The following is a 13,192-nucleotide window of genomic DNA, read 5'->3' as shown; positions in this document are numbered from 1 at the left end:
TGCTTGGTCCAAACTGCTGTATGACTATTTACAGATCTTACAGAGTGCTTCCTTTGAGACCCCAATGCCAGTATTGAGAGACTAAGAACCATGCTACAACTAGAAGAGGAAGACATATCCAAGTATTGCTAGTGTAAGCATGTCAGAGAGTGGGACTTTATACCCTTTCCCCAAATTGAAACTTCTTCTTCTAACCCAGACAAACACATAAATTCTCTTGTTTTACATACATACATACACACACACACACGTATTTATACACACATATAAAATATAGCATGTCGTATTATATATTAATTATATTACACATTATGTTATATGTTATGTATTATATATGTTCTATATTATATGTGCACATAGATATACATATACATGAACGTACACACACACACACACACACACACACACACACACACGGATTTTTCTTCCAGATGGGGCCTCCCTCAAATCTTCTTTGCTGATAGCAAATCAGATGCAGGGGAGGGTGGAAATACTGACTGAAATAAACTGAAACTCGGGCCTATAAGCAAACTCTACATACAGTGTATCAGACCCATGAAAACTCAAGGGAGGCCACAGGCCATTTGATTCATTGTCTACCCAATTTCCCAAGGAATCAGAAGTTGTGGCTGCAAAGCAGCCTGCAAAAGTGTCTCCCCATGCCCCCTCCACCATGCACCTATACTGAAGCCAGGTATCTGGGTCCACAGGTAGAGGGACAGGCTTCCCCACCTGTTCCCCAAGGGGTAGAAGATTGAATCTAGGATCACATCACTACTGTTCAGTCTATCCTCTGCCTCCATGTAGTACACCAGACAATGTCCTCCTTCATTCCACCACCAGATGGATACTCTGCCTTCCTTTTACCTGAATTCCACTTACCAGAGAGGCTGGACATTCCACAACAGTTCTGAATCCTCCCCTTTGAGCCCCTGGCATGGAGCACGGAGAATTACACAGATGCTTCTGTCTGTCTGTACTGCCATGAGCTACAGAGGTGGCCAGCCATCTCCATGGCCCTTCTTATTTTCCTGAACTTCAGGGAGAAGTTGACGAGTAACAGCTGATGACCAGCCTGAGTTTCCTGTAGTTTCCCTCTTCCTTGAGCTCCACATAGCACCGCGCCTCCTAGTCGCCCTTCCCATCAGCCCTCCCCAAAGCAGAGATTCGTGTAGCCACTGAACCTCAGTGAGGATAATTTAATAGCTGGCAATTACCGGTGGTGGTGACTACAAGAGCATATATCATTTGGGATACTGGTAGCTGCCACATGTTCTACAGAGGCCTTAAAATGCTGGAACCTACAAAATTAAAATTTTTAGAAACACTCTGGCCAGGAGGGCTGGGGATTTAAGGAGTGGCATCCCACACCCCTGTGCCATCCGGCCCCAGATAAGGATATGCTGCAGGTATACTACCTCCTCCAGGTGCACATGTTACTCGTCAACTTTTCCACGAAGTTCAGGAAAATAAAAAGGGCCATGGAGATGCCTGGGCCCCCTCTACATTCAACAAAGCCCCCTCCCACCCCCACCCCAATCACTGGTCAGATACAACTTGTTTTCTCCTTATCCTGAGTTCCCATAAATATAAGGAACACACCCCAAACATCTTACATAGTGGACAGGTAGCTTCCTGGCAAGCAGTCCCACATGTCAAAGAAACCAACAACTTTAATAGTAGTTTAGTCATCCAGCATCTACAGCATTTTACAAATGTGCATCAGGATCACCTGGAAGGCGTTTTAAACCACAGATGGCTGGGCCCCAACCCCAGAGTTTCTGATTCAGTAGGTCTGGGGCAGGGCCTGATGACTTGCATTTCTAACACATGCCCAGGTGATGCTGATGCTGTTGTTCTGGGGACCCCACTTTCAGAAAAACTGGACTAGAGGCAAAGCTGGACTGAAACCATGGCTGTATTTGCTTAATCTCAGGTAGGCCACCGAAACTAAGCCTTAGTTTCCTCATATATAAAATGGAAATAGAGTACCAGTGTTTCCATGTTACTGTGAAGATTAAAGGAGGGAATATGGAGAAGGCCCTTGGCATGGGGCCCAGCACATGGTAAACCCGTAATGGCTGCAGGCAATTAGTATTGTTGTTGTGGTTGTTGTTTTTGACCAAAACATACCATGGCAGACATTTGGTCCTCCTCTAACCTCCCTTTTCCCCTGTCTCTACAAGGAATTCTGTCCCAAAATAATGTAGCTAGATTATATGCAGAATATGGAGAATCCTAAATCTCAGTACTTAGAACACAGAGGACGAATCCTCTCATGGCCTGGATTGGGAGAAAAGGCAGGTGCTGACTGTGGAAAGAATTAAAGATCACAGTCACCTGCCACCCACCATCCAACACAACAGGGCAAAGGCTTGCTGCTACCCTGACCTAAACCAGCTGGTGTCCTTGATATTCCCACCCAACCCAAGTGAGTAGGTGCCCCCTGATAGGGCATCAGGTACTCTTTTCAGTATCTCTCTCACACTAAAGCAACCAGTCTCACCCCCACCCCCACCTACTCAGGCCATTCACTTTGCTTTGTCTGCTTACAAGTTCCTTTGCCTCAGATCCAATTTTCTCAGGCAGAGGCCCTCAGGATATTTGGACAAACTCTGGATCTCACTGTGGCCATTCTTTCTGAAGGCCTATTTTTATAATTCCCCTTCACTGTGTACCTCACAGCTACAAAGGGGAGAGCCTCAGACACTCATGGATCTGCAGCTTTCCATCTCCCCTCTTTCCTCCAGACCCAGAAAAACTGAGGGGATCCTGAGGTAGGATCAAGGCCCTAACCCAGCAGCTTTTGTTGTCCACTCTCTAGTGCCAGCACTTCCATCAGAATTTTCTATTCTGATGATAGTTTTTGAGAGTCTAGGAACTACTGCAGCGAACGAAGCAGCAAACATACCTCCATTTTGTGTTAATCTAAGCCTCTGTATCAACAAGGCATGAATCAATATAAAACCAAGAAGCTTTTAATCCTTATCCATGTCATCAAAGCCACACAAGACCACTCCTAATGTCCTCAACTGTCATTTCCTTGAAGAAGCCAAATCTGACCACCCAGTAAAAGTGGGTACGCATCCACCGCATTTCTTTCTGTCATATCACCCCGTTTTACTGTCACTTATCACTATCTGAAATTAACTCGGTAATTTGTTTCTTTATTTTCTGTCTCCACTCACTAGAAGGAATGGTCCCTGAGAACAGGGCCCTCCTGTTTTTAAGGGTCTTTGGATCCCCAGGGTCTAAAACTGTGCCTGGCGCTTAATGGGTGTTCAATGAATATTTGTTTTATGAAGGAATGGATAGATGGGTGGACGGACAGACAGACGACGCCCTCAAAAGGGTTCCAGGGCTAGTTGGCTTTCCCTTTCTCCCACTCAAGCACCCAGGCCCCGACTCACAAAGTAAAGGAATGGCAGAAACTTTCCACCAAATAGTTTGAAGGCACAGACGACACACCTGGCTTTGGGAATCACTTCTCCAGATAACTCTTAGAGTGAGTCCAAGGACTAACATCTTCCTCCTTCCCCTCCCCCCTCTCCTCCCCCTCCTCCCCTCTCCTGCCCCCTCCTGCCCCCTCCTGCCCTTCCCCCTCCCCCTCCCCTCCTGCCCTTCCCCCTCCCCCTCCCCCCTCCCCCTCCCCTCTCCCCTCCCCCTTCCCTCCCCCTCCTTCCCTTCCCCCCTCCCCCCTCCTCCCCCCTCCCCTTCCTCCTCGCTCCTAATCTTCCCTGTAATGCCCGCGACTCCGGACACCACAAGAAACTGTCCACAAAATAAACTCAAGCCATGGCTAGGAAAAAGCCGGCCGAATTCCGTATAACCCTAAGGCAAATGGCCACAATTCCCATCAACCCCGGCACTCCCGCCCCGGAAGGACAGCGCTGGAACAGAGGGAACTTCCTGCTGCTGTTATGAATATCCTCCTAGACATTTCTTCAGCGCTCAAGTGGAACTGTGGCCGTTTGGGGGCAGCATGGCCCCACAAATGTGCACAACTCCGCTCCTCCCCCGCCCTTTCATGTTCGGAAAAAAAGCGTTCCTCAGAGTCAAAACAAAACTTCCTTCTTCACCCAGGCTGGGCTGTTTTAGTGAGGCCTTGCAGCTCCCACTTCTGTCTTTAAACTCTTGGTATATTTGAAAGGATCAGTAGTGAAAAATTACTCAGAAGCGACATTCAGGGTAGGAAGATTCTTTGTTAAACTGGGCAAACGGGATTCTTGCTAAAGATGGCCAAAGACTGAACAATTGTAGGGATAGCAACTGGACATATTATAGTGACCATTTCACAATATATACAAATACTGAATAATTACGATGTATACCTGAAACTAATGTAATGTTATATGTCAATTATACCTCAATAAAAAAAAAATAAATCTGAAAAAAAGTCAGCTAGATACTTCGCTAGAATAATTCCAAGAATAAATTCACATAATAATCTTGTCAAGGGTATGCTATGTCCTGTGCAACGTTAAAAGAGAAAAAAAGTTGTATTACACTCTTAGGAATTTTTCTGTAAGGAAATAATGAAAAGAGAGGACAAAGCATAAAGCATATGTGTTCATAAACTTTTTAAAATATCAGGGTAAAAAGTGGCCTAAACTATATAATTTTGAGGATGCAAATTAATTGCCACTAAACAGTCTTGATTTTTGCCAGTCTTGATCCTGAAAGAGTTGTTGAGAAGACCTGGTGAGGAAATCAGCCACACAATGAGTAACGCAAAGGAAAGGAGGGATCAAGAACAACATTTAATGAATGGGGAAATACTACCTTTGAAAAAAAAAAACTACTGGTTATATAAGATGATACACAAAAATACTGGTGATAATTTCTGGGTAGTGGAGTGGGGGATTATGTTTACCTTCTTATTTATGTTGTCTGACTTTTCAACATTTACACACTCAGCATCTTGAGACTACTTTAATAAAAAAAAAACAAAAAAACACAAAACGCAGAGTTAAAACAAGCCTTACAGCAGATATGGCACAATGGGGTGGGGGAGGGACATAGGAAAGAAAAGTTACAAGCCAACTAGTAATCAAAGAAACCTACATTGGGGCGCCTTGGAGGCTCAGTTGGTGAAGCCTCAGACTTCAGTTCAGGTCATGATCTCGCAGTCCGTGGGTTTGAGCCCCGGGTTGGGCTCTGTGCTGACAGCACAGAGCCTGGAGCCTGTTTCAGATTCTATGTCTCCCTCTTTCTCTGACCCTCCCCTGTTCATGCTCTCTCTCTCTGTCTCAAAAATAAATAAATGTTAAAAAAATATATTAAAAAAAAAGAAACCTACATTAAAAATATTCTTGCTGTCATTGTCCTCATCATCAGATAGGCAAGGAGAATTACCCTTGACAAGATTATTATGTGAATTTATTCTTGGAATTATTCTAGCGAAGTATCTAGCTGACTTTTTTTCAGATTTATTTTTTTTTTATTGAGGTATAATTGACATATAACATTACATTAGTTTCAGGTATACATCGTAATTATTCAGTATTTGTATATATTGTGAAATGGTCACTATAATATGTCCAGTTGCTATCCCTACAATTGTTCAGTCTTTGGCCATCTTTAGCAAGAATCCCGTTTGCCCAGTTTAACAAAGAATCTTCCTACCCTGAATGTCGCTTCTGAGTAATTTTTCACTACTGATCCTTTCAAATATACCAAGAGTTTAAAGACAGAAGTGGGAGCTGCAAGGCCTCACTAAAACAGCCCAGCCTGGGTGAAGAAGGAAGTTTTGTTTTGACTCTGAGGAACGCTTTTTTTCCGAACATGAAAGGGCGGGGGAGGAGCGGAGTTGTGCACATTTGTGGGGCCATGCTGCCCCCAAACGGCCACAGTTCCACTTGAGCGCTGAAGAAATGTCTAGGAGGATATTCATAACAGCAGCAGGAAGTTCCCTCTGTTCCAGCGCTGTCCTTCCGGGGCGGGAGTGCCGGGGTTGATGGGAATTGTGGCCATTTGCCTTAGGGTTATACGGAATTCGGCCGGCTTTTTCCTAGCCATGGCTTGAGTTTATTTTGTGGACAGTTTCTTGTGGTGTCCGGAGTCGCGGGCATTACAGGGAAGATTAGGAGCGAGGAGGAAGGGGAGGGGGGAGGAGGGGGGAGGGGGGAAGGGAAGGAGGGGGAGGGAAGGGGGAGGGGAGAGGGGAGGGGGAGGGGGGAGGGGGAGGGGGAAGGGCAGGAGGGGAGGGGGAGGGGGAAGGGCAGGAGGGGGCAGGAGGGGGCAGGAGAGGGGAGGAGGGGGAGGAGAGGGGGGAGGGGAAGGAGGAAGATGTTAGTCCTTGGACTCACTCTAAGAGTTATCTGGAGAAGTGATTCCCAAAGCCAGGTGTGTCGTCTGTGCCTTCAAACTATTTGGTGGAAAGTTTCTGCCATTCCTTTACTTTGTGAGTCGGGGCCTGGGTGCTTGAGTGGGAGAAAGGGAAAGCCAACTAGCCCTGGAACCCTTTTGAGGGCGTCGTCTGTCTGTCCGTCCACCCATCTATCCATTCCTTCATAAAACAAATATTCATTGAACACCCATTAAGCGCCAGGCACAGTTTTAGACCCTGGGGATCCAAAGACCCTTAAAAACAGGAGGGCCCTGTTCTCAGGGACCATTCCTTCTAGTGAGTGGAGACAGAAAATAAAGAAACAAATTACCGAGTTAATTTCAGATAGTGATAAGTGACAGTAAAACGGGGTGATATGACAGAAAGAAATGCGGTGGATGCGTACCCACTTTTACTGGGTGGTCAGATTTGGCTTCTTCAAGGAAATGACAGTTGAGGACATTAGGAGTGGTCTTGTGTGGCTTTGATGACATGGATAAGGATTAAAAGCTTCTTGGTTTTATATTGATTCATGCCTTGTTGATACAGAGGCTTAGATTAACACAAAATGGAGGTATGTTTGCTGCTTCGTTCGCTGCAGTAGTTCCTAGACTCTCAAAAACTATCATCAGAATAGAAAATTCTGATGGAAGTGCTGGCACTAGAGAGTGGACAACAAAAGCTGCTGGGTTAGGGCCTTGATCCTACCTCAGGATCCCCTCAGTTTTTCTGGGTCTGGAGGAAAGAGGGGAGATGGAAAGCTGCAGATCCATGAGTGTCTGAGGCTCTCCCCTTTGTAGCTGTGAGGTACACAGTGAAGGGGAATTATAAAAATAGGCCTTCAGAAAGAATGGCCACAGTGAGATCCAGAGTTTGTCCAAATATCCTGAGGGCCTCTGCCTGAGAAAATTGGATCTGAGGCAAAGGAACTTGTAAGCAGACAAAGCAAAGTGAATGGCCTGAGTAGGTGGGGGTGGGGGTGAGACTGGTTGCTTTAGTGTGAGAGAGATACTGAAAAGAGTACCTGATGCCCTATCAGGGGGCACCTACTCACTTGGGTTGGGTGGGAATATCAAGGACACCAGCTGGTTTAGGTCAGGGTAGCAGCAAGCCTTTGCCCTGTTGTGTTGGATGGTGGGTGGCAGGTGACTGTGATCTTTAATTCTTTCCACAGTCAGCACCTGCCTTTTCTCCCAATCCAGGCCATGAGAGGATTCGTCCTCTGTGTTCTAAGTACTGAGATTTAGGATTCTCCATATTCTGCATATAATCTAGCTACATTATTTTGGGACAGAATTCCTTGTAGAGACAGGGGAAAAGGGAGGTTAGAGGAGGACCAAATGTCTGCCATGGTATGTTTTGGTCAAAAACAACAACCACAACAACAATACTAATTGCCTGCAGCCATTACGGGTTTACCATGTGCTGGGCCCCATGCCAAGGGCCTTCTCCATATTCCCTCCTTTAATCTTCACAGTAACATGGAAACACTGGTACTCTATTTCCATTTTATATATGAGGAAACTAAGGCTTAGTTTCGGTGGCCTACCTGAGATTAAGCAAATACAGCCATGGTTTCAGTCCAGCTTTGCCTCTAGTCCAGTTTTTCTGAAAGTGGGGTCCCCAGAACAACAGCATCAGCATCACCTGGGCATGTGTTAGAAATGCAAGTCATCAGGCCCTGCCCCAGACCTACTGAATCAGAAACTCTGGGGTTGGGGCCCAGCCATCTGTGGTTTAAAACGCCTTCCAGGTGATCCTGATGCACATTTGTAAAATGCTGTAGATGCTGGATGACTAAACTACTATTAAAGTTGTTGGTTTCTTTGACATGTGGGACTGCTTGCCAGGAAGCTACCTGTCCACTATGTAAGATGTTTGGGGTGTGTTCCTTATATTTATGGGAACTCAGGATAAGGAGAAAACAAGTTGTATCTGACCAGTGATTGGGGTGGGGGTGGGAGGGGGCTTTGTTGAATGTAGAGGGGGCCCAGGCATCTCCATGGCCCTTTTTATTTTCCTGAACTTCGTGGAAAAGTTGACGAGTAACATGTGCACCTGGAGGAGGTAGTATACCTGCAGCATATCCTTATCTGGGGCCGGATGGCACAGGGGTGTGGGATGCCACTCCTTAAATCCCCAGCCCTCCTGGCCAGAGTGTTTCTAAAAATTTTAATTTTGTAGGTTCCAGCATTTTAAGGCCTCTGTAGAACATGTGGCAGCTACCAGTATCCCAAATGATATATGCTCTTGTAGTCACCACCACCGGTAATTGCCAGCTATTAAATTATCCTCACTGAGGTTCAGTGGCTACACGAATCTCTGCTTTGGGGAGGGCTGATGGGAAGGGCGACTAGGAGGCGCGGTGCTATGTGGAGCTCAAGGAAGAGGGAAACTACAGGAAACTCAGGCTGGTCATCAGCTGTTACTCGTCAACTTCTCCCTGAAGTTCAGGAAAATAAGAAGGGCCATGGAGATGGCTGGCCACCTCTGTAGCTCATGGCAGTACAGACAGACAGAAGCATCTGTGTAATTCTCCGTGCTCCATGCCAGGGGCTCAAAGGGGAGGATTCAGAACTGTTGTGGAATGTCCAGCCTCTCTGGTAAGTGGAATTCAGGTAAAAGGAAGGCAGAGTATCCATCTGGTGGTGGAATGAAGGAGGACATTGTCTGGTGTACTACATGGAGGCAGAGGATAGACTGAACAGTAGTGATGTGATCCTAGATTCAATCTTCTACCCCTTGGGGAACAGGTGGGGAAGCCTGTCCCTCTACCTGTGGACCCAGATACCTGGCTTCAGTATAGGTGCATGGTGGAGGGGGCATGGGGAGACACTTTTGCAGGCTGCTTTGCAGCCACAACTTCTGATTCCTTGGGAAATTGGGTAGACAATGAATCAAATGGCCTGTGGCCTCCCTTGAGTTTTCATGGGTCTGATACACTGTATGTAGAGTTTGCTTATAGGCCCGAGTTTCAGTTTATTTCAGTCAGTATTTCCACCCTCCCCTGCATCTGATTTGCTATCAGCAAAGAAGATTTGAGGGAGGCCCCATCTGGAAGAAAAATCCGTGTGTGTGTGTGTGTGTGTGTGTGTGTGTGTGTGTACGTTCATGTATATGTATATCTATGTGCACATATAATATAGAACATATATAATACATAACATATAACATAATGTGTAATATAATTAATATATAATACGACATGCTATATTTTATATGTGTGTATAAATACGTGTGTGTGTGTGTATGTATGTATGTAAAACAAGAGAATTTATGTGTTTGTCTGGGTTAGAAGAAGAAGTTTCAATTTGGGGAAAGGGTATAAAGTCCCACTCTCTGACATGCTTACACTAGCAATACTTGGATATGTCTTCCTCTTCTAGTTGTAGCATGGTTCTTAGTCTCTCAATACTGGCATTGGGGTCTCAAAGGAAGCACTCTGTAAGATCTGTAAATAGTCATACAGCAGTTTGGACCAAGCAGGCCAGCAGGGCTTTGAAACCTGTTCATAAGCCAGTCCCTGCTTATCTCCCATTGGTATAAGATGGTGGGGCTTACTGGTTTCCCTTTCCATCCTCTGAATGCCCTTTCTGACCTCTCACTTTCAGATTTGGGTCAAATTGCCTAATTGTGTGAGCTCTTTCTCTATGAGCAAAACTCAAAGTGCAGTTTTGCATAAGCCAGGTGAAGTGTGCTCTATCCCATCATGTCTTAGGCCCATCTGTGCTTCTTCAGCACAACTGAGGAAGTAAGTGTAAACACGGGTAACTTATTTCCTCATTCAGGCCTATTCATACCACCCTCTCAAGCAAAAGCAAACCTGTATTCACAGGCCGAAAGGCCAGCAAAAGCTACAGTTTTCTGACTGGATCATAAAGAATGAACATTGTCTGATCTTGAACACCCAGTGTCACTATTTAAACTAAAACACCTTTCCACAAGATATTTAGTCCACATCTTCAAACTACTTATTTTTTTCATGCCCCCATCCCTACCCACCCTTCGGTTTCACAACTTATATTCTCTCTTCAAACCTCCAACACTGCCTCTCCCAGCCTCACTCTTAGCTGATGACCTCCCTTTCTAATTCACTGGGAACATTGCGTAAGAGTTAACCCGAATGAACAAGTCCAAAATTGAACTCCCCCATCTTCCCCTATGAACCTTCTTCAGCTGCAGTATTTTCCATCGCAGGATAATGGCAACTCTATTCATTCAGCTGTTGTGCCATAGACTTGAGAGTGGTCCTTCACTATGCTGCTATACTCACCCCTCATTTTCAACGGGTCAGGAAATCCTGTGAGCTCTTTTTGCAAAATATGTCCAGAATCTGAGCACTTCTCATCACCTCCACTGCTAACATCCTGTTACAAGCCGCCATCAGTTTTTCCCCCTAGCTTATTGGAATTGTTTCCTGACTTCTTTCTCTGCTTCACCCTCCTGCCCACCACCCCCCTCCAAACTGCCCCACTGATAATCAATCTAGCAGCCAGAATAATGCTATTAAAACATATAATTGGATCATATCGTGCCTCTGCTTAAAACCAAGAGCTTTCATTTCGTTCATGGTAAGTTAAGAGTCCTTATAATTGCCTACAAGGCCATATGTGATTTGTCCACTAGTTACCTCTTTTACCTTGTCTCATAGTACTCTCCTCTTCTCTCATTCCCCTTTGGCCACAGTGACCTTCTTGCTCCTAAAGGAAAGGCTTTGGCACCATCTGTTCTCTCAGCCTGGAACATTCTTCCCCCCAGATGTCTGCATGGCCACTTCCCTCATCTCTTTTATGTCTTTGATTAAATGTCATCTTTCAGTGTGGCTTACCCCTAAACATCTATTCCAAATCCCCCTCCCCACCACACGTACAAGTCCCATTTATCTTGTCTTATTTTGTTCTCTCTTGAATGCATTTTGTTCTTTCAACACATTATGTAATTTACTTCCTTATTATGAGTGTTTGCATGTCTCTGCTCCCTAGAAGGCAAGCTCTTCAAACCCAGGGTTTTTGTTGTTGTTGTTTGGTATGTGTGTCCAATTCTTCACTAATTTGTCTCAGTAGAGACTGGCATACAGGAGGTGCTCAACAAATATTTGCTGAATGAATAAATATATATTACCAACATCCTCCATGTTTACCCAATTTTTTAATCCAGTGAAGAATGATAGGGAGGTGCTAATGTCCCCCACAAAAATTTGTTTCCCTCAATTTCCCCTTATGGTTGTGCCATCATCGACAAACTCCCAAGACAAAGAAAATATTTCTAACACATATAACAGGCAAAGGGTAAATAACCTTAAGGAACAAAAACCGACGATAAATAGCACACCAAACAACAAAACAAGCAAGCGAAGGAAACACATTAGGGCACCCATGAATAAATGGACACTGTTCTCAAACAATTTGGTAGTGCTCGTGAGGGTAAGGAAACAAACAACTTTTGCTCAGCTGTGCTTACACTGAGAGTGTACACTGAGAGAAAGTATCTCCATGAGCGGTCATCGTCGTATCTGGTGTTAGGACAATGTTGAAGAGGAAGTTCACTCATTATACAGTAACCTCCCTAGGATGACTCATGGGAGAAACTTGTCTCCAGGAAAAGCATTGGTTACTCCTGTGCAGTCATTCAGGTTTGACCTCAGGGATGCTGTGACTCCTGCTGGTGGTCACCTTTCCCTCTTTCCATTTAGGCAGCTCAAAAACATAGATCCACATCTCTGGCAAGCTGTCAGTAAATGTGTAGAACTTATGGCATGTGCTTTGCATTCAAGTCAGTCATCTGATTAGACTTCCACATCTCGATTTGGCCTTGATTTCCTCACCCAACATATTTATTAAAACTTTGATTTTCTTCTGTATTGATGTATTTCTGTAAGCTGTGTTATTCCTCAGCTCAAAGCCTGCCAATGGCTTCTGATCTCACCCAGAGTAAAAGCCCAGTCCTCAGCCTGTAAAGACTCTACCGGATTTAATTCCTGGATAACTCTCTGGCCACTCTCCTTCACTCACTCTGCGCTAGTCAAACTGGAATCAGCTTCTACTTTTAATAAAATCTTCTGTTTCTCAGGTGATTGAGCTATGTGATACATGACCACAGCCATAGACTTGTTTGTTTGTTTAAAAACACAGCTTTTGAGGACAAGGTATGATGGCTCTCTAAGTCTGCTTACCCCTTGTGCATGCCAACATTTGGATAAAGCATATCTATCAATCATATCCACAAATACTATGTATGTCGCTACACTTTGCACCAGAAGCGTCGCTGGTGTACCTGTCTGGTCAATGCCAAATTCTTGTTCTACAGCTCACCATCTGGGAAGAAATATACAGTCACCAGCCACCGCTGAGACCATTGGATTGGTGGTGACAACTACCTTCCATCTTAGTGCATCCATCTTGCCTGCCAGATAAAGCAGCTCTGAGCCTATTTACTGGGGTCTTTCTAGAAAACAGCACTCATCATCCTAATGGTCATTTGTCTCTGGCTTTCTCTATCCATGGGAACCCACCAAACTTCCAAGGCTGCCTTCTCCAGACTATCCAGTATGACTGTCCCCTCCCTACTGGGATTATTTCACACAGCCTGCACTGCTAACCCAGGATGGGGAAGTGGAATATGAAATACAAGAGAGGCTAGACTTTCCGTGGCACTGTGGCACCTCCAAGCCTTCTTCACCTAGAAGGATCCTGTCAAAGGGACTGATCCCCAGAGCCACTTGGAAAGTGCTCTGTTTAGGTCAAAACATTCTAACAAGTGAACCCTTGGAGATCCAGTCCTCTGGTATCTGTGGTATGGGGTTTCATCAATGTGGAGGTGTACAGGGAAGCCAATGGGACACAAATAGTTTGAGGGTCATGAATG

The sequence above is a fragment of the Panthera onca genome, chromosome X (genome assembly GCF_046562875.1).
Source record: "Panthera onca isolate mPanOnc1 chromosome X, mPanOnc1 haplotype 2, whole genome shotgun sequence".
NCBI lineage: Eukaryota > Metazoa > Chordata > Mammalia > Carnivora > Felidae > Panthera > Panthera onca.
Note: the sequence above shows the minus strand (reverse complement) of the source record.